The sequence below is a fragment of the Rattus norvegicus genome, chromosome 9 (genome assembly GCF_021556685.1).
Source record: "Rattus norvegicus strain SHRSP/BbbUtx chromosome 9, alternate assembly SHRSP_T2T, whole genome shotgun sequence".
NCBI lineage: Eukaryota > Metazoa > Chordata > Mammalia > Rodentia > Muridae > Rattus > Rattus norvegicus.
In genome coordinates, this window is record NC_141542.1 from 91,667,121 (window position 1) to 91,687,982 (window position 20,862).

Here is a 20,862-nt window from a genome sequence, read left to right on the forward strand (position 1 = left end):
TAATAAGGCTTGGACTTTCACTGGAAACTACAGACAATGAATCAGGGAGCCTGGAGTCTAAACTTTGCCTCCAGCAGTAATCCCCGTGAGTTATCATACCAGCCATTTTCAACTACACTCCCTGAGGAGGGGACTGAAACCAAGGGTAAACAGAGGCCATGGCACCTGTGCCCTACCTCTCCTTACTAGAGTCAGCTCTCTACTGCATAGGCTACTTCTTCCAAAGGATGGCCCTCTACTTGATGGGGAGCAAGCCCTGGCAGCAGGGAGAGCAAAGGATTCTCCCTTTCAGAGTCTGGGGTGTTTCCTCAAGAAGGGTACACCCTCTCCAGTCATCCACATACGACGTGGTAGGTACAGCACAGCCTGCATAAACAGGCTGGGCAGGGTCCAGGCAGTCCAGGGCCACTGACTTCTACCCTTTACATGGAATAAAACAGACTCATTTGCTAAACTTGATATTTTATTCCGGCACATGTTCTTAACTCTGAAATGAAGTATTAGAAGTAAAAAGGGACTCAAGCCATGACTACTCTGAACCTAGTCTAGAGACCTAACCTTGGTCTTACCTCTATTCTCCCCTTCTCAGAGAGACTGGCCCCATTGCCAACGGCTATCCCACTCACAGGTCTAGTCCCAGAAAAATATTAGCAATATCATTTACTAAACGTCTATCGTGTGCATGCTCTAAGTACTTTAAATATTAATCCACTTTCCCCCTCTTTTTCATTACCACTTTCCTGTCACCTAGAATAGCTCCTCTCCCATTAGGGACTCAACAGTTTGTGACTGAATGAACACGGCAGGCACTAGCAGTATGCATTTGGCTGAGGTAGTCAGTCTCAACTAGTAAGCAGAAAAACAGTTAATTCTAAGCAGTCCGCCTTTAGGAAATAAATATAAAACCACACTTATTGCTTCTCTGTACAGCATAATTAGTCAAAATGAAAATCTAGCCCTTACCAGGCTCGCAATCTACAATCTCTTACATCATAGCTTATCTGTTATCACTAAGGTGACAAGAAAACAGACAGATAAAAAGGAAGCAACTGAATGTGGGTGGGCAGGAGAAGCAGCAATTGGTATAGACTGGAGCCCTCCAGCATCATGGAATCCCTGCACATGCCCCCAGAATAGCCAGGGAAAAGAGGTATATGGCCACCAGAGCTAGGAAAGGAGCAGCATTAGCTCCCAGGGCAGGACAATGGCAGGGGCGAGGTGGGGCAGGCCACAGAGATCAAAGCAAGAATGCTGGAGTCGGAACTAAGCAAAGTAAATAGTGTCTCCTGCTGTAAGTATGCCTAGCCAGGAGCACCATGTACCAGCATAGAGCGGGTCACTGACCAGAACGGCAGGGCAAGAAGAGTCAGGTGAGCCTACAGCATGACTAGTCCATCTGATTAGCCCAGAGACAATTCAAGCCCCTCTCTGGGGGATGGGGGGGGGGGGGCTGGGACTATAGATAGCAGGCACTATAGGAGGAGGTGCAAGGAGTGGCCACCTCAGTCCTGCCCTCCTCAGAACAGATCTGAGTGAAACATTGACCAGACATTAGTGAAAGCTAACCTCTGAGAACTCACATTTGCATGTGTGTGACAGTGTTAAGTGATCTGCTGTTACAGAATTATAAGCCAATGGTGACAGGAAGCCAGAGAAGACAGGGAATTCCAACTGAACTCCCTGAAAAAGCTTCAGAAGTGGTGATAGCAAGGTGAACCTTGCACAGTTAGACGCTGAGCACCATGGGAATATGTGCAGCACGAAAGTGTGAATATGTGGGCTGTGTCACGCAGAGTGCAATGAGAAACCTAAACACACACCCACTGGATTGTAACCCTAGTTAGGGTCACATTGTGGGGATTTCTTTGTGTTTCATAACTTACTTTCTCTACTTGATGGTGTTTGCCAAAGTTTCCTAGGCCCCCAAATAATACTGAAACAATGTGGACTCAGAACTCTTGGTTACATTTACTTCACTCCTGGTCCTCCATCATTGACATCAATAGTCACAAGCACCGTATAGCCACTCCTCACCACTGTAGAGCCCATCAGCCACTGTATAACCTCACATTGCCACTGTACAACCCTCCTCTCACCACTACATAACCCCCATCACAAATGTATAACCCCATCAGCCACTGTAAAACCCTCCATCAGCCACTGTATAACCTCCCATCAGCCACTGTATAACCTCACATTGCCACTGTACAACCCTCCTCTCACCACTACATAACCCCCATCACAAATGTATAACCCCATCAGCCACTGTAAAACCCTCCATCAGCCACTGTATAACCTCCCATCAGCACTGTGTAACCCATCAGCCTCTGTATAACTGTATGACCTTTGCATCAACCACTATATGACCCTCCATCAGTCACTGTATAATCCTTCTATTGCCAACAAATGTTTACCCTCCTGAGACAATTCACTAGGGCTCTGGTTCCTGCTTACACCATGTAAGACACTGGGGAAACCAAAATGACAGAACGTTCATAGAGTGTCTTTGATTTTTTGGGTTTTGTTTTTGTTTTGTTTAATTTTGTTTTTGTTCCTTGTTGCAGCCCATCTTTGCTCTTAGGGCCCAAACTGACCACCTTCTTTTTCAGTCATCACCACTTGATCAAATCCAAAACACATACCCACGGTGCAGACAGAAATTAGAGGAATCCCAGAGGATTTGTTGGCAAGAACTCAATGGGCACTTTCAACTAGAGGTATGTGGTCTGTTCCCTCATTCTTTTTTCTTCTGAGATGTTCCAGAAAAGGAAGCTTTAAAATCCCGAGAAAAGCTCACACTAATACCCAGCTCCCCTACAGATATGTGCTTCTGTCTGAGGAAAGATTAAACAGATAGAAAGACCAGGGGAAGCGAGCTAACCAGAACCCTCTAGCATCCTCCTTTGGGTTGCTTCTGGCATTTGTCCCAGAGCTAGCATCATTCCAAGGCACAGGGACTAACCCTCACCCTGTCATAGCCATCAATGTCAGACCTCCAACATGAGATTGCCTTAAAGGTAAGACATCCTCACCTCTCTCCTGCACTGTGGCAAACTCTGCTGTCTCCCTACAGTGCCCATACCTCCATCCTGGGACTCCTGGTGACTCTCTCAATTAGCTTCTCTCTGAGCGTTAGAAAACTCCTCTAAGCCCTTCACTGCCAAGGGGTTGCAAAATCAGCAAATGGGAAGAACACAAATGATTTAGGATGCATCTAATGAGCAGATCTCTTCAGCCATCTCTATCAGCCTACTGAAGCCTAAGAAACACCAAGGAGCTCAGGACTGAGCAAGTGCTGCCCTCTTGAGGCTTACACTCTAGAGAGAAGACCAATTTCATACTCTTAGGGGCTGGCCAGATGGCTCAGTGGAATAAAAGCCTCCAAGCAAGCCTCATATTCTGAGTTCAATTCCCAGGACCTACATGGAAGAAGGAAAGAAACAAGTCCCACAAGTTGTCCTCTGACTGCCACATGGGTGCCATGGCGTAAATGTGGCATGCTAAATTCTCTAGAGAGAGACAGAGACAGAGAGAGACACACAGAGAGACTGAAAGAGACAGAGAGAGTGTCGTGGGAAGAAAAAGAAATGAGTCCGTGAAATAAAATAACTTAGTCAAAATATTGTAGAGAGGGACAAGAATGCCATATATGTTTAATCTATCTACTTATCTATCCATCCATCCACCCACCCATCCATCCATCCACCCACCCATCCATCTGGGCATGAGTGTAAGGTCTCCTTGAGATGAGTTACAGGTAGCTGCAGCCCCGTGAGGTGGGTGCTGGTGACTGAACTCAGTTCTCTGGAAGAACAGCAAGTGCTATCGACTGCACAGCCATCTATCCAGCTCTGTGATATAGTTCTAAACAGAGGTCACGGAAAATATCACAAAGTACATTTCAAAAAGCTCTAAATGGAAGTGAGAGAGTAATCCGTGTGGTCGAGTTGTTTTCCAGAGCAGTCTATTTTATGTCTACTATTCATTTTGATTATTCTTAGAGCCCTTTTCTCTTTTCAAGTGTCTCAGTATGAATGGTAAATTAGGTGGCCTCACTGCATGAGAAGACAAGCGTGGCAGGTAAATGGCAGGTCCCTGTGTTTATCTGAATCGTGACATGATGTAGCAGAGGATGAAATTATCCACTTTATGTTCAGAAGGGTGGCCCTGAGTGAGGAAGGGAAGATAGGCTGCAAGGTGCCATGGTTCGGGTGAGAGCAGCACAGGTGGCAAGCATCTCCAAAAGGATGGTGTCTTAGATAGGGTTTCTACTGCTGTGACAAAACACCATGGCCAAAAAGCAAATTGGAGAGGAAAGGGTTTATTTCCATCATTAAAAGAAGTCAGTACAGGAACTCAAGCAGGACTGGAAGCTGGAGCAGGAGCTGATGCAGAGGCCACGGAGGGTGCTGCTTACTGGCTTGCTCATCATGGGTTGCTCAGCCTGCTTTCGTGTAGGATCCAGAACCACCAGCTCAGGATGGCAGCACCCACAGTGGGCCAGGCCCTCCCCCAGTGATCCCTAATTGGGAAAATGCCTTACAGCTGTATCTCATGGAGGCATTTCCTCAACTGGGGCTTTTTTTCTCCGATGATTCTAGCTTGTGTCAAGTTGACACAAAATTAGCCAGCACAGATGACCAACACACCTTCAAGCTCATACACTGGGTGTCACATGAGAGGAGTCAGGCACAGGGTAGATGTAACAAAGGAATGATCTAGAAATCTAAAATGAAATCCTAAGTCAAAGGGAGGCTGGGACTGGAGCATAGCTCAGTGGTAGGATGTTTGTCTAGCATAGTGAAGCCCTAGGTTTGATCCCCAGCAATGAATAAGAAAGGAGGAAGAGGAGAAGAGGATGAAGTGGAGGGTGAGGAGGAGGAAGATGAGGAGGAGGAGGAGGAGGAAGAAAAAGAAGAAAACAAACCTGAGCTTCCACAACACACAATTCATAAATTTATCTTGTTTTGAGGGAATGGGAAGAAGACCAGACCAAGAATGTGAAGACCTATACCACAGAGCTAGTGAGGCCATTAGTAAGAGAACAGAGCAAGTATTTGGGGGAAATGGGTGTTTCCCTTTGAAGGGCACACTGGGGCACTGCTGTGTGCCTCAGACTGGTGTCACATGTGATACATGTTATGAGGTATCAGCAATTGTCTTGAAATTCTAATCCTTGGGCTGGAGAGATGGCTCAGCCATTAAGAGCACTGACTGCTCTTCCAGAGGTCTTGAGTTCAAATCTCAGCAACCACATGGTGGCTCACAACCATCTGTAATGGGATCTGACGCCCTCTTCTGGTGTGTCTGAAGACAGCGACAGTGTACTCATACATAATAAATAAATAAATCTTTTATAAAAAAAGGAACTCTGATCCTTCTCCCTCCACCTCTCTTCTGGGCATTCACCACCATGTGGAGTCAGCTCCTGAGCCTTCTCTTCCCTGGCCCTACTCCATGTCAAGCTAACTCAAGGCATGTGCAAAGGATAGCACGCAGAGAAGCTTATAAACCCATTCCGACTGGCATCCCAAAGCACAGGTTTTCCAAACAATTCAGCAATTCATCAAGACACAGGTGAGGGAGAGAGCCCAGGGTCACCATCCCTACCACCACACCAGTTCCCTGCTGTGTTAGCAAGTCTGAAAGCCCCTGTTCCCTCACCAGGAAAACAAGTGACCACCACATACATTGTAACACTAGTTCGTGGACCTTGGGAGATAATTAATTAATATTGGTTTTTTAGAAGACGTTTTTAAATTATGTGATACATGGAGGAAAGTCTATGCAGTGGAGTGTATGTACCCATGGAGTCCAGAAGAGGATGTTGGATTTGGATTCGTCAGAGCTGGACTTACAGGAGGTAGTGACCCACCTGACCTGTAAAGCAAGTGCTCTCCACTGTGAGCAATCTTCCTGGTCCTCGTGCTTGTGAAGGGCACCTGCACAGGATGAGTTATGGCTCCTTGTTTCCCCACATCAACTCTTGTTGATTCTCAAACATTGCCTTTATTCTCCCACTTCTCAGAACTTGCTTAAGAGGCCCTCATTCTATTTGACCTTTGCAGGCAGGGGAAAGAAGCAAAAGAAGTTCAGTTATAATTCTCTCCGTGAAACACACAAAGCATGACCTCTCCTTTATACATGTAGATGTGTGTGTGTGGGCTTCTACACACACACACACACACACACACACACACACACACACACACACAATTTAAATAATTTTTAAAGTATTAACAGAGCCCAAACTACCTAGCAGTGTTTCAACTAGAAATGCTTTTCATGACTCTTCTATTTCTTGTTTCCTTTCTAACAGGGCTAGGAAAGGCTCTGCTACATCACCTCATAAGGGCATTTGGAAAGCAGAAAAACGGGCACTCCAATCTGCCACCAAGAGGGCTGAAGGTCAATGGTTTGTGGTGGGATTCATCTCTTGACTGCTTGGCATGTTAGAGGAAAGCATAAAGAAGAAAGAGAGAATAGTAACACAGTGCCGAGGCCCAGGCTTCAGATGACAACCACCAACTGTCCCATCTGCTTCTTCACAGCAGTCACCTGGATAAACAATTTCTCCTGTTTTGTCCCTCACTGTCTGAACAGTCCCATATCAGCTGAATATGACCAAAGTACCCCATATGAACTACAGAAATGCCACGGTGAAACCCATTATTTTATACAAATAATACCCAGTCATGAAAGGAAAAAAATTGACTCCTCTGTCTGCTCGAAGATGAGAAACCTTGGTGACTTGGGGAAAGAGCACACAGCATCCTAAGGGCACACTGTCCTTTAAGGGCCATGTGGGAGATTAACAGCACAGCTGACACTGCTCAGTGTTTGGTCTGATTTCACTTTGTTTGGGTCTGTGCCTGTTACAAGGCCGCCTCTGACCACTGTGTCCTACCTCTGCTGACCTCCACAGTTAGCCTCTCTTTCACTTGTAGCATCCCCACAGTGCTGGGCCAGGGAGAAAACTAACTGAGCAGTCTGGCCACAAGCTTGTGTCTAGAGACCTTACAAATCAATTGTGGCGCAGGGATCTTGAAGATTATTTAACTCATAGTCTACTTTGCCCCTTTCCCTTTTCCAGTCAGGTGGGAGAACTGAGGCATGCTCACAGAGCATGGGCAAAAGTCCATGTGCTCACCCAATCAACTTCCCTGATCGCTTTCTAAGCCCTCGCTTGAACCTGGGGTATTTTTAACATCTGGTTCTCCCCCACGCTGGAACTACAAGAGAGACTAACATAGGGAAGAGCTCACACAGTCCCAGAGATACAGTTCAGGTCTACTGAGTATTGAGATTGAGAAGAAGGGAGGCGAGAAGGAAGGTTACACAGGGAAGGTCTAGGCAGAAGGCTAGAACAGTGCTCCCAAGACTAAGAATTGTGTTGATTTGCTTTGATTTTTGGAAAAAGTATCTCACTGGGTAGCTGGTCTTGAACTTGCTTGTGACCTTTTTGTGAATGTCACCACACCTGGCTAACTTTACAATAATGTGATTCTCTACCATCGAGATTGTGCCCAGGCTGCTCAGTCATTTTTCTCTCTAGCCCAACACTGTATGGATGCTACCAGTGAGTGAGAGCCTAACTGTGGAGGTCAGCGGTAGCAGGGCACAGTGGTCAGGTGTCAATAACTTTGTAAATTAACCCAACAAACCTCCTTATTTACCATCCCAACCAGGCACCAGAATCACTCTTACTTCATATATGTAAAAACAAAGGCTTGAAGGATTAATTGATTCTCCCAATGCACAGCAGAATAAAAACATAGAAGATCCAGAGGGGTGACCTTCAGAACCTTCCCTTGACCCACTAGGCAGAAGACCTCACAGCACCACCATGGACAATCCATTTCTCCCCTGAGAGGAGGCTGGTCTCCCTCTGAGAGGAGGCTGGTCTCTGCTCTGAGGGGAGGTTGGTCTCTGCTCTGAGGGGAGGCTGGTCTCTGCTCTGAGGGGAGGCTGGTCTCTGCTCTGAGGGGAGGCTGGTCTCTGCTCTGAGGGGAGGCTGGTCTCTGCTCTGAGGGGAGGCTGGTCTCTGCTCTGAGGGGAGGCTGGTCTCTGCTCTGAGGGGAGGCTGGTCTCTGCTCTGAGGGGAGGCTGGTCTCTGCTCTGAGGGGAGGCTGGTCTCTGCTCTGAGGGGAGGCTGGTCTCTGCTCTGAGGGGAGGCTGGTCTCTGCTCTGAGGGGAGGCTGGTCTCTGCTCTGAGGGGAGGCTGGTCTCTGCTCTGAGAGGAGGCTGGTCTCTGCTCTGAGGCCCAGCAGTCACTAGAAAGTAGTTCCATCTCCCCCCTAAGGCTCTAAGTGACCCAAGCTGCAGAGAGGAAGAAGCAAATGCCTTCTGGAGGAGGTAAGCTGTGCTTAACCCCTACAGTCTCCCAGGGCACCAGAAAATCACAAAATGACTGTGCTACAGGGAGACGCTAGGTTCTGAATCGCCTTTAGAAAGAAGCACAGCCTCCCAGAGTCATTGCAGGAAGGCCCCAAAGAAAAATAATGGCAGAGGGAGTGGAAGTGGGGATGGGGGTGGGGGCAGCTGCTCTTATAAGAGCCCTTTGTGGTAGCTGCCTCTGAAAGGAGGTTTTGCTAGACAAGGTGGAACTTCTCAAGGTGACAAGCAAATGGCACAGACTGAGCTGTGACCCTCCGCTAACTCCATAACCAACCCCCTTTCCTTTGGAGGGCCAGAGCCCAAACTGTCCCCGGAGCCCCACCCAGCCCCAGCACAAACCAAGGCTTTCTAGTCTGCACAGCAACTAATGAGTAGCAAAGGGCTCGGGGGCCAAGGTGGTTTCCTGGGGGGATGAGTCCTCTGAGCCCCACAGTAAGTGCAATCACAACTCCCTTCCTTTGCTTTGCTCCCCACTCCTTTCTTTGCCCCAAACAAGCTGCTCCTGTCCCTCTGGCTCTGGCTGGCCTGGAAGGGGGACAGGCAGTCTCCACATCAGGTTATCACATCTCTCAAATTCTGCCACCTCAACATCCTTTCCCAAATAGAAATGAAACAATGTGGCAGGACCAGAAAGCAAGAGCCTCACATTTAACAACAAACCGGCAGCTCTGCCCTGGGCCGCAGTCCTGGGCCCCAGTACTGTGTAGACTTCACCGCTTTCCTGGTTTTGTGGAGCTGAGAGGACGGCAGTCAGCTGGGCCTGCAGGTGCAGAGGTGAAGTGGAGGACCAGGAGTGTTCTCTGCAAGACCTCTGCCACCAGGGAGATTCTCTTTCACCCAAATCCCATACCTGACAGCTGGGAACACAGCCTGTGGCAGGTTCAAGGCCTCCTGCCTTCATCTGCCTGCCGCCTCCTCTCTGGAGGGCCACATGCTGTTTTCTCTCTGAGAAACCCTGTTTCACTGAATGATGTACCACTTTCCCAAACGTACATATGTGCACATATGCACACACACACACACACACACACACACACACACACACACACACGTACACACGTTCATCGGGTACTGGAAAATATGTGAAATAGCCTAAACTCTCACAATATTAGGACCAGCAAGATGGCTAAGCTAGCAAAAGTACCTTCCCTTGCTAGATGGACAATCTGAGTTCAATCCCTGGAATCTACAGTGGACAAAGAGAAGTGACTCCAGAAAGTTGTCCTCTGATCTCCATATGTGTTCTCCCCCGGTCCCCAACACACACAAATACATATCAGTAGTAAAAATTTTAAAACCTTTAAACTCTCAAATATTGCTTTATGGGAATAAAATGATGTGCTCACTTTAAAAAAAATGATTGTCAGTATCTACTAAATCTAAATATTACCTGTGAGCCAACCGCTCCAGTTCACTGTGCTCATTCAAACACAAAGGGACGGATTATGGCACAGTCTCACAGTGAAATAGCACACAGAAATGAAAAACCTGCCATATATAATAGGTAAACTTCGTAAGCAGAGTGAAAAGGTCAGACAAAATGAATGTATTTGAGATTACAGCATTTGAATAAGATTTTAAAACAAGCAAATTTAATGGTTATGTGAGAAGTCAGAACACTGGTTACCTTCTGAGAATTGAAAATTTCTAATTCTTTTAAAACATTTTTAGAGACTATTTTTATTTTATATGCATGACTGTGTCTGCACCACATGTGTGCAGTCCCCTCAGAGACACATAAGAGGGTGTCAGAGCTCCTGGGACTGGAGCGGTAGATGGTTGGGAACCACCATGTGGGTGCTGGGAATTGAACCTGGGTCCTCTGGAAGAGACACCAGTGTTCTTAACTGCTGAGCCGTCTCTCCAGTCCCCAAACTTTTAACTTTTGATTTGGGTGCTGGTTACACAGCTGTACATTTTATGACAAATTTCCAACTTAGATGCTTATTGGCAGTTTCAAAAATGAGCATCCTATATTTTAAGTGGGTTTCTTGTTGTTTTGAGACAGGATCCTACTCTGTAGACCTGACTGGCCTGGAGCTTTAAACATAGACCAGACCAGCTTCAAGCTCATGGGGCTACACCGCTTCTGCCTCATAAAGACATGTACAGCCACATCTTACATTTTGATTCAAAATATTTATTAATAAAAGAAAAACACCCTGAAAACAGATAATTCCTCAAAGAGGCAACAATAGGTTACTCTGTGACTTAAATGTTGAAAGCTGAAAACATGATCGCATAGTAATAGTAATGTGTACATTTTGGAGGATGTGGATAAGGATGTGGGTTTTCATTAGACAATAAAGCTCTGGGTTCAAACCTCAGCACCACAAAAACTATACACAAATATTCACCACAGCATTGTTCACGATGGCCAAAAAGTGGGGAGAACTCAAACGCCCATCACAGATGAATGGACAAACAAAACTATAACATAGCTGGGCACATGAGAGGGCTCAGTGGGTAAAGGTACTTATTACATGCAAGCTTGGCGACCTGAGTTCAGTCATCAGAGTCCATATCACACCATGGTGCCCTTGCCTCCCCACCCCCCAAATCATGCCCACATATATACTACATATACGCAATAATAATATAATATAATAAAAATGTTAAAGGGGCCAGCAAGCCAGACAACCTAAGTTTGGCTTCTGGGACACACATAGTGGAAGGAAGTGCTGATACTTGCTTCAATACATGTACCTTGGAAGCACAATGCTAAATGAAAGAAGCCAAGTGCAAAAGGTGAGTGAGTTTCACTAACCTGAAATACTAAGAATGGATACATTCCGGGAAACAGAGTAGCTCAGTGAGTGACTCCTAGGTTGGGGGAGGGGTGATTAGAGAATAAAGCAAGAGACCAGAGACCTAGACAGCCTTTAAAGGGCTTCTACAGTCAGAGGCACAAGTACCCAGTGCCTGAGCAACTAGAGTCAGCGTAGAATTGAACAGAGGAAAAGCTCAGAATCTAGAATCAAACTGACCTAGTTTTGCATTAATCCATTACCTACATACTTGCTTCGTTATCTTGGACAAGCAACTAATTTTTTTGTGCTTCAACTTTTGTACAATAAAATTAGTAAAATAAAGACTGGGGATGCTGCTCGGAGGTACAGTGGCTGACTAGCATGTGTGAGGCCCTAGATTTAACCTACACATGCACACGAGCACACATGCACACACACAATACACACACACACACACATGCACATACACACGTACACACACACGCACACACATATATGCACACACATATGCATGCACACACACAAACACACACACACACACACACACACACACAGTCCTTATCCAAGAGGACTGTCACAATGATTGTCAAATGAGATGATGTAAGCAATGTATTAGTTCTGCTTCCTTGAGAGTTCCAAACACTCTTAATTACTAGAAGGAAACCAGGAAAGATACTTAGCTTTAGCACAACAGTAGGCTCTACAGTCAAACAGCTCTCATTTAGATCTATGGGTCCATGACTCCATCTGTCTAAGCCTTTGTTTCTCCAACTGTGTAAAGGGAACACAGTACTCACTGCAGTGCCCGACACCTAGGAAACACGCAATAAGTACCAACTGTCACTATATCCAGTCAACAAAGAAAATTATTGCAAAGTCAGTCGCAAGCTGTGTCCTGGGATGAAACAAGCTTCACTGCCCTCAAGAAGCTCATAGTCTGGCTAGGGAGTCAGATGCATAAACAACCAATTATTCTTAGGTCAGCCGCACAGTGCAGCCTTTGATTCAGTCAACAGCAGCAGATCCGGGCAGCGTGGAACAAAGCTGGATATGTAAGGAACACTAAGGGGAGGGCAGTGCTGAACAGACCCTTCTTTTCCCACAAATTGCCTGTGAATGTCTAGATAAACAGCCATGCAGACCTCCTCCTCGGCATTACTCCTACTAGATGGTCAGGGTCTGGAGGATGCCTCTTCCTATCTGTCCCCTGTGCCGACCATGGCTGGGACCCCCATCACTCAGGTCCCTGGGCACATTATCTGTAGTATCTGATTTTGGAGCACTCCGAGTGTCTCCTCAAAACCCCTACATTTTCAGTTAGTGAGATTTTGTTGTCTCTGTTTTGAAACAAAGTCACACATTCAGACTGGCCTCAATTACCAATTGTTCAAAGGTTTCCAATCCCTCTTCTAGGCTGTGAGGTTCTGGTGTCTAGGAACCATTCACTCAGCTAGCATGCACTGAGTACCTACTATTTGCCGGACCCTGAAATAGGTGCCTGAAGTTCAGATGGGAGCATAGAATGTGCTCATGGAACATATGGTCTATATTTATAAAACAGGTTTGAGATGGATATGTATCCCGCTGGCTACCTGGATATGGGTTCTTGACTATTAATTTGAATTTTAAAAAAGCAAGACACTAGAACACAGTGCTGGAGGGAACGCAGTGCCTCCTCCTGCATCCCTGGATATTCATGCCATTGTTCAAAAGCATCCTGGGGCACACAACAGCACTACCACAGAGACATTTCCAGAAGCTCTTCCCTTACAAAACTGTGTACACCTTTAATCCCAGCACTTGGGGGGTAGGGGGGAGAAGACAGAAAGAAAAAGAAAGAACCACTGACCAGGGAGGCACCTTCACTGAGCCAGGCTGTTCTAGGTACAAAGAAATGAACAAATGTCTATGTACTTAGCAAAATCTGTTGAGTTCTACGATATCATATTATACAGCCTCCTTTGAGAGAAGAGCAGAAAGCCTTAGGCTTGTTCAACTCTGCCAGGAATTTTTCTTGCCCCACTCCCAGCTCCCTACCTGCACCAGGACAGATGCAATGGGAGGGCAATCTTGTGGTTCTGGGGGAGGTAGAGCAAGATAAAGGCATGCCCATGAACTCTGAAGCGCAGACTAGCTTGAATAGAGGAAGGAAATCCACAGGACCAGCCAACTAAGAGCTGTGGTCCAAATTACTGCTGCCAATGAACGACTGCCAGAACTGCTGATGCAACTGCAGGCAAGCTGACAAGGAGGCTTCACGTGGGATCAAAGTAATCTGCATTAGCTTGTCCTGGGGAAATGAGATGGGGTTTTTCTTTTTTTCATGTTATGAATTGAACCCAGGGTGTCATGCATTTGAGGCAAATTGAGGCAAACCCCACTCTACTGTATAGTTGGGGAAATGAAATTCTCTGGATCTCTACGTTCCAGTTCCAAATTCAGCCCTAGGTTAGGAGAACTCATGTCCTTAGCATTAATCTCTGCTCATCTTTGGGAATGTAGTAGGCATTATGTTGTTCTAGTGTAAGAACTTTGCAGTTTGATTTTAGATCAACATTCTAAGTGCATCTATTGCAGATGTATCTTGGAATAACTTCTAATTTGAAGAGAAATAGATATGAAAGAACAGTAGCTTCCCCAGGATCAGTAGATCCTGGTGATACAGTGTTACTAGATCATCCAGTGATCCTGGGAGACACACACAAACAAATTTTATATATATGGTAAGAAAACACAGAAATTGAAATAGTAAAGTTTGATGTGGAATGGTGTGTGTGTGTGTGTGTGTGTGTGTGTGTGTGTGTGTGTGTGTGTGTGTTATGTATGTGTGGGAATATGCGTGCTATAGCATACATGTGGAGGTTAGAAGACACCTTTTTTTTTTTTTTGGTTCTTTTTTTCCGGAGCTGGGGACCGAACCCAGGGCCTTGTGCTTCCTAGGTAAGCGCTCTACCACTGAGCTAAATCCCCAGCCCCCGAAGACACCTTTTTTAAAAGATTCATTTATTATATATAAAGACACTATAGCTGTCTTCAGACACACCAGAAGAGGGCATGGGATCCTATTACATACAGATGGTTGTGAGCCATCATGTAGATGCTGGGACTTGAACTCAGGACCTCTGAAAGAGCAGTCAGTGCTCTTAACCACTGAGCCGTCTCTCCAGCTCCTAGAAGACACTTTTTGTGGAGTCAGTTATCTCCTTCCATTTTTATGTTGGTTCCAGAGTCTGAATTCAGGTGTCAGGCTTGTGACACAAGCACCTTTGTCCACTGAGTCATCTTGTCCTTTCATATCATATTAATGTGCTCCTTAATACTACCACCAAATGATACTCACTTTGGATTCATACTGATCATCTCTCTGCTCTTGGTTCCTTCAATGACTACAGCATTTTTTTAGATGAGTGGTACACTATGACCAACAAAGCGAACTTTCTATCAAATGTAATGACAACAAAGTTAACAGGGTGATCAGCTCAGTCGTGCTCCCTGAAAGCCTCCCTTGAAGTCAGGCATGATGGTGTGTACCTGTAATCTCAGTACTTATGACACTGAGACAGGAGGACTGAAAGTTCAAGGTTAGCCAAAGATATACAAAGTGAGATATTCTTCAAGAGAAGAAAAGCACTGAAGAGATGCTCAGCAGTGAACAACACTTGCAGAACCGGTTGGTTCCCAGCACCCACATCAGGTGGCTCACAAACACCTGCAACTCCAGTTCCAGGGGATCCAATGTTCATCTGCCGGCTTAGACACTTGCATGTGCCTGGTATGTGTGTGCACACAACATAACTTTAATATATGTATCATTAAATCAAAATATTAAGTTGACTAATTGCTTAAAATCAACTGTAGAAAGATTATTTTAAATATCTTATCCATATGTGTTTGTAACATATATATTTGTTTATGCAGATTGTATAGTAGTATAACACCCTTATCCAAATGCTTGAGAAGGAAAGTGTTTTGAAGTTCATATTTTAGACTGTTTGCATATGCATAAGATACCTTGACAGTAAATAATTTTTTTAATTTTTTAATTTTTATTTTTTGGTTTTAGGGACAAGGTTTCTCTGTGTAGATCTTGCCTATCTTAGAACTCGCTCTGTAGAGCAGGCTGGCCTCAAACTCAAAGATCTGCCTGCCTCTGCCTTCCAAGTGCTGAGATTAAAGGCGTACACCATCACTGCCCAGATATGAAATGTTTTATATTTTATATATACCTCACATGCACTCACTGAAAGCAATTTATATAATATTTTTAGTGTACATACATTTTGTCTATGACCCATCACCTGAGGTCAGTGTGACATTTCCCAGATGTTACGTCAGCACTCAAAGGTTTCAGATAAGACATCACGTACTTTTGCCATAAGACATGGAGAGATCAAGCTGGTACTGACCAAGAAGCTTCTATCTCACTGGTTAGCTTTCACAGTCCCGGAAGGTGCTATGAAGGCTCTAGGGGAGAAAGCCATCAACAGTCTTACCCAGCTGTGAGTGCTGTGAACTAAGAGAATAGTTGGTGGGCTGGAGAGATGGCTCAGCGGTTAAGAGCACTGACTGCTCTTCCAGAGGTCCTGAGTTCAAATCCCAGCAACCACATGGTGGCTCCCAACCATCTGTAATGGGATCCGATGCCCTCTTCTGGTGTGTCTGAAGATAGCTAGAGTGTACTTATATAAAATAAATAAATCTTTAAAAAAAAAAAAGAGAATAGTTGGTGTGGCAGACAAGCCTGTGGGTGCAATAATGGCATGGTGGTATAAAGGAAACCAACCACTTTCTGGTTGGATTTAGAGCCCTCTCCTTTGTGCAGTGGACAGTGGCTAACTACACCTGCTCAAAGTGCAGGGTGGAATGTTCTCACCTCTCCCTTAAGGCTCATGGACTATCATGGAGGAAGGGGTAAGAAGACCTTAAGACCCAGAAGTCAGAAAGGATCAGAATGAACAGTGTCTTCTGGACACTACAGGATTGCTCATGAACTCACAGCAGCTGTGGGAGCCTGCACAGGATCTGTACGAGATCTAGCCAGTGTAAGATCAACATTCAATGTACAAGATCAACATTCCAGTTTAGAGTGAGAAGGGGCTCATGAGCCCCTACTGCTAGCTGAAGAACTATGGTCAGCTGATGGCTTTTAGGGAAAGTAGAGCCATTTTCTTTAAGAATGTTGCCTCTGGTAGGTCAACCATAGTCCAGTGGATGGCCCCATAGCCAGGAATACATGGGCAGCACAAACTGGATTTGGTGGGTTATTGGGGGTGGGGGAGAACAGGACATAAACTTAGGAGGGGTGAGGAGATAAAAGGCATATCAGGGGAGTGAATAATATGAAAATTCATTATTTGCATGTAAGAAATTCTCAAAGAGGGGTTGGGGACTTAGCTCAGTGGTAGAGCGCTTGCCTAGCAAGCGCAAGGCCCTGGGTTCGGGCCGAAGCTCCGAAAAAAAGAAAAGAAAAAAAAAAGAAATTCTCAAAGAATTAATAAAAGATATACAATATATTATATATATTTAAGTTTCTGATATGGGGAACCCATCTTGGTAGTGAAAGTTTGTAATTCCAATGCTTAGGTTAAAGCAAAAGGATCAGAAGCTTGAGGTCATCCTGGGCTACATATTAAGGTCAAGGTCATCCTGGGCTACATATTAAGCCCAAGGTCATCCTGGGCTACATATGGAGGTCACCAGCTATTCTGGGCCACACAAGACTGTTTTAAAACAAACAAGTTTTGGTTTTGGATACTGGATTGAAGCTTGGTTTGTATTAGTACCGGGCTGGGTTAGAAAGCATTATTATGATGTCAGCGTGTCAATGTTCTCCATTACACAGAACCATGGTTGCTGAGTTCCATAAACTGTCTGCAGAAGACACTGATGACAGCAAATGCTTCTAAGACAGAGAGATCTGTCTCACGTCTGTCTGCATGGAGATACATGGAGTTCACAGGAGCCAGACAGATGGGGCAGCATGAATAATCATGGATGAAGTCACATATCTGAATCATATATCTCCAGTTTCAGGAAGCAAGGGCAAGAGGAGACAGGAAGGCCAGAAGAAACCAAAGCTGTTCTATTTTACTGAAGAAGGAAAAGCTGAGGAAGAGAAACCATGCCCTGAGTACTTTGTTACAAAAGTAACACAGGATGGTCAATGCTTAACCCATCTCCAGATGAGGTAGGCATACAGCCACTTCTGTGAAAAAGGAACAGGTCCCTCACGGCTTCTCCAGCAAGAATTCTGTTGTGTTTAATCCCTGCAGCCAGCACCTGGGGAAAGTGCAAGTATTTATAGAGCCCAGGAAGATATATTATAGGAAGGAACAAAGTGGAAGAATAAATGATGCTCAGGTGCGTTACTTAGTATAGGGACACATTCTGAGAAGTACGTTCCACTGCTGTGAGAATACCACAGTGTACTTACATAAACTGAGATGGCAACAATGCTATCAGGTAATATAATCTTATGGGACCATCATTATAAACGTGGCCCATTGTTGACTATTAGTCATGCAGAGAGCTCAACTCAGAACAGGAATTTGGTGGTACTATGGGGGAGCAGTGGATAGGTTCTGGGAGCAAAGGCTGGGGAAAGAGAGATTAAGAATGTGCAGAGGAGCCAAGGTGGACCAGCTTAGAAGAGAATTCTAAATAATGTGATCAGTCTCAGAGCTGAGTGACTTCCCGAGGCTTCTGGTCTTCTAGCCCAGACTTTCTGCATCTCTGTCCTTATTCCTGGAAACAACCAGGTATCCTCAATCAGTTCTGATCTTGAAGAGTGTGTCTCACACTCTTTTGGATATCAGTTTTACTGCGGTTACTTAACTAGCATTTGCTAAAGCCAACCTCCTCACTTCCTTCAGTAAAGCACAGCTTGTGAGTGTACGATTCTGTGATTTGTTAGTGTCCTATCCTCAAGCTTGGAGGCAAAAGTAGGCAGGCAGTCTGACAGCAGGCTGACCCTAAGCAACATAGCTGCTCCCTCAGGGTTCATCCTCAGGTGAGGGACTGAAGGGAGAACCCGGTCTAGGCTCTGGTTACAGGGCATCTAGAACACCTGCTCTTAATAAAACACTTCTGTCAAGGCCTTAGCCCTCCAACCCACTAAAGCAGAGGGGAGGGTGAGACAGGAATCTAATGCCCTCTGATTCACACCCCAGGGAACAATCACCCCCACACTCCACCCAAAAAGCCAGTGAGCTTCCTTTCCACCTCCAGTGGACTTAACTGCCCAGCCAGCTTCTGCAAGATCTAAGAAAGAACATAACAGGGAAAAGGATGGGGAGGCCATCATATAAAATAGAGACTTTGGCAAGGGGCTGAGGTCACCTTAGTGATGGAGTGCTTGCCCGGCATGGGGCCTTGGACTCCTCCTCAGGTGAAAACGTGCGTGCATTCGTGTGTGTGTAATAGATAAACAAGTATGGAAGGGTTTTCTTTTCTTTTTTAATGAAAGACCTAAGTAGTGGGTAGAGTTCTGGCCTAAGATGCTAGGATTCATCTGAAAAGAAACATGATTCTACGGGGTAACCCATTATTTGCTCCCAGTACTTCTAACTACTGAGATCTCATTTCCTGTTCCCTCTCAATCGCTCGTCTTCCTCCCTTCCTTCCTCCCTCCCTTCCTTCCTTCCTCCCTTCCTTCCTTCCTCCCTTCCTTCCTTCCTTCCTCCCTCCCTCCCTCCCTTCCTTCCTTCCTTCCTTCCTTCCTTCCTTCCTTCCTCCCTTCCTTCACCTACTCTTTTTGCTGTGTGCTTCTAGATGACATAGTACAAGATTTACACTTAATACTCACCTGCGAGCTGCCTCACCCTACAATCAGACAGTTAACAGTCTTTGTCTCTGCTAACTCCTTGTGCCCAAGCTTGATCTGGCTCAGGATAGTCCTCAAATTGAAATGAGAGGTAATTCCCAAATGAGACAGCACCAATAGAGCAGGGATTGGTTTCTATCCAAGTGGGCAGTGTGATAAATGACAATTAGAGAGCTAAAGGTAGACATCAAGGTACCACTGAAAAATATTTTCAGCAACCAGTACTCAGAGAAACCTTGTCTCCCTGTCTCAAAACAACAAAAACAAAAACAAACAACAATACTTTAGTGAGGTAGTAAAGAGAAGGGTGGCTAAAGAGCTGAGCAAAACAATAAATGTATCAAAGAGATTACATCAGAACTGGGACCAGGTATCGAGGCTTCAAACGCTGGCAAACTGTACCAGTGAAGTGCTCAACACTTGCCCACTACCTGATGGCCTGAGTTTAGACTCCTGAACTCACAGGGTGGAAGGAGAAAACTGACTCCTGAAGGTTGTTTTCTGATGTCCACACTTGCATGGTACATGCACACAAATTAACAACAAATTAACCAGCAAAACAGACAAAGCAAAGGAGCTCAAAAAAAAAATGTAGACAGAGGAAAGACAAAGCCTTGCTTACTAAGGGACTGCTGGGTAAACAGCATTGTGTTTCCCCTGGAAATACTGCACAAATTGGACGCCACAGTCCAAGGAGCAAAGAACCAAACTTAAAACTGTGCAAGCATGAGGGCCTGAGAACCCACATTAAAACCAGGAGTGGGCTCTGTCTTCTCTACCCTGGAAGCAGCTCTTCTGCCTTTGCCCCCACCCCTGAAAAATGTATGCCTGCTCCAAGTTCGTCTCTACCCTGATCAGGAGCGCCTCTCAGCTGCCGAGTCGTCTGCTCTCCGCAGTGGAGTTGAAGCGACCACAGATGCCCACACATGAGGGCCTCAGCTGCTTGGCGGTCCGGCGGCCTCTGACCTCACTTATCCCTAGCCGCACCTTCCAAACCAGCGCCATTTCAAGGGACATCGACACAGCTGCCAAGTTCACTGGAGCTGGGGCTGCTACAGTTGGGGTGGCTGGCTCTGGAGCAGGAATTGGGACTGTTTTTGGGAGTCTCATCATTGGTTATGCCAGGAACCCTTCTCTGAAGCAGCAACTCTTCTCCTATTCGATTCTGGGCTTCACCCTCTCTGAGGCCATGGGGCCCTTTTGCCTAATGGTGGCCTTCCTCATCCTCTTCGCCATATGAAGCAGCTGTCTCCACCTCCACCTCTACCTCCCATGGTTCTTCCAGGTCTCATCTTCCCTGTGTGTTCCTTTTCCTGTGCCTCCCCAAGAAGTCTGGGGAAAGTGCTTGGCTCAGGGTTTGACAGAGAGAAGACAAATAAATACTGTATTAGTAAGAAAAAAAATCCAGGAGTGGTTTCAAGCCTATAACCCCAACACTGGGTAGAGACGAAGACATGGAAGGATCCTTAGAGTGCTGGCACACACATGCATTCATACACACAAACACAGGCACACACATGTGTACACACTCATACACATAAAGTGGCATGGAGAGATATAAAAATTTAAATGATCATTTTAGGTTCCACTTAGGAGAGACGGAAAGAGCAGGGTTGAACATCCAGAGACCAGCAAGGAGGCCACTGTGAGTGAAAGCAGCCCAGTGAGCAAGCCTAAGGGTGGGGGAGGTAAGTGAATCTCAGATCCAGTGGCAGAATCGGAGGCAGATTCTGAATTTAATTTTGAAAGATGAGCTATCGGAAGCTACTGAGAAGAGTTAAACATGCCTCCAGGATTTTCAACCTGAGCAACTGGAAGGATGAAGTTGCCATCAACTGAGAAGGTTTTTGGCTACAGCAGGCTTGAGATGTCAAGGGGAGGAACTGGGAACTC

General features: G+C 45.7%; 1 protein-coding gene and 1 pseudogene across 15 annotated transcripts in view; one reads left to right on the forward strand and one right to left on the reverse strand.

Annotated features, from left to right (window-relative positions):
• Positions 1 to 20,862, reverse strand: part of Nhej1 (nonhomologous end-joining factor 1) — a 96,346-nt gene that overhangs the window by 3,485 nt on the left and 71,999 nt on the right. For 2 of the 15 annotated variants that reach the window (XR_015628733.1, XR_015628731.1), the window contains one exon: positions 5,876 to 6,060. The gene's annotated coding sequence lies outside the window, so the exon portion shown is untranslated. 15 annotated transcript variants of the gene reach the window in all.
• Atp5mc2l1 (ATP synthase membrane subunit c locus 2 like 1) lies at positions 19,734 to 20,251 on the forward strand (annotated as a pseudogene).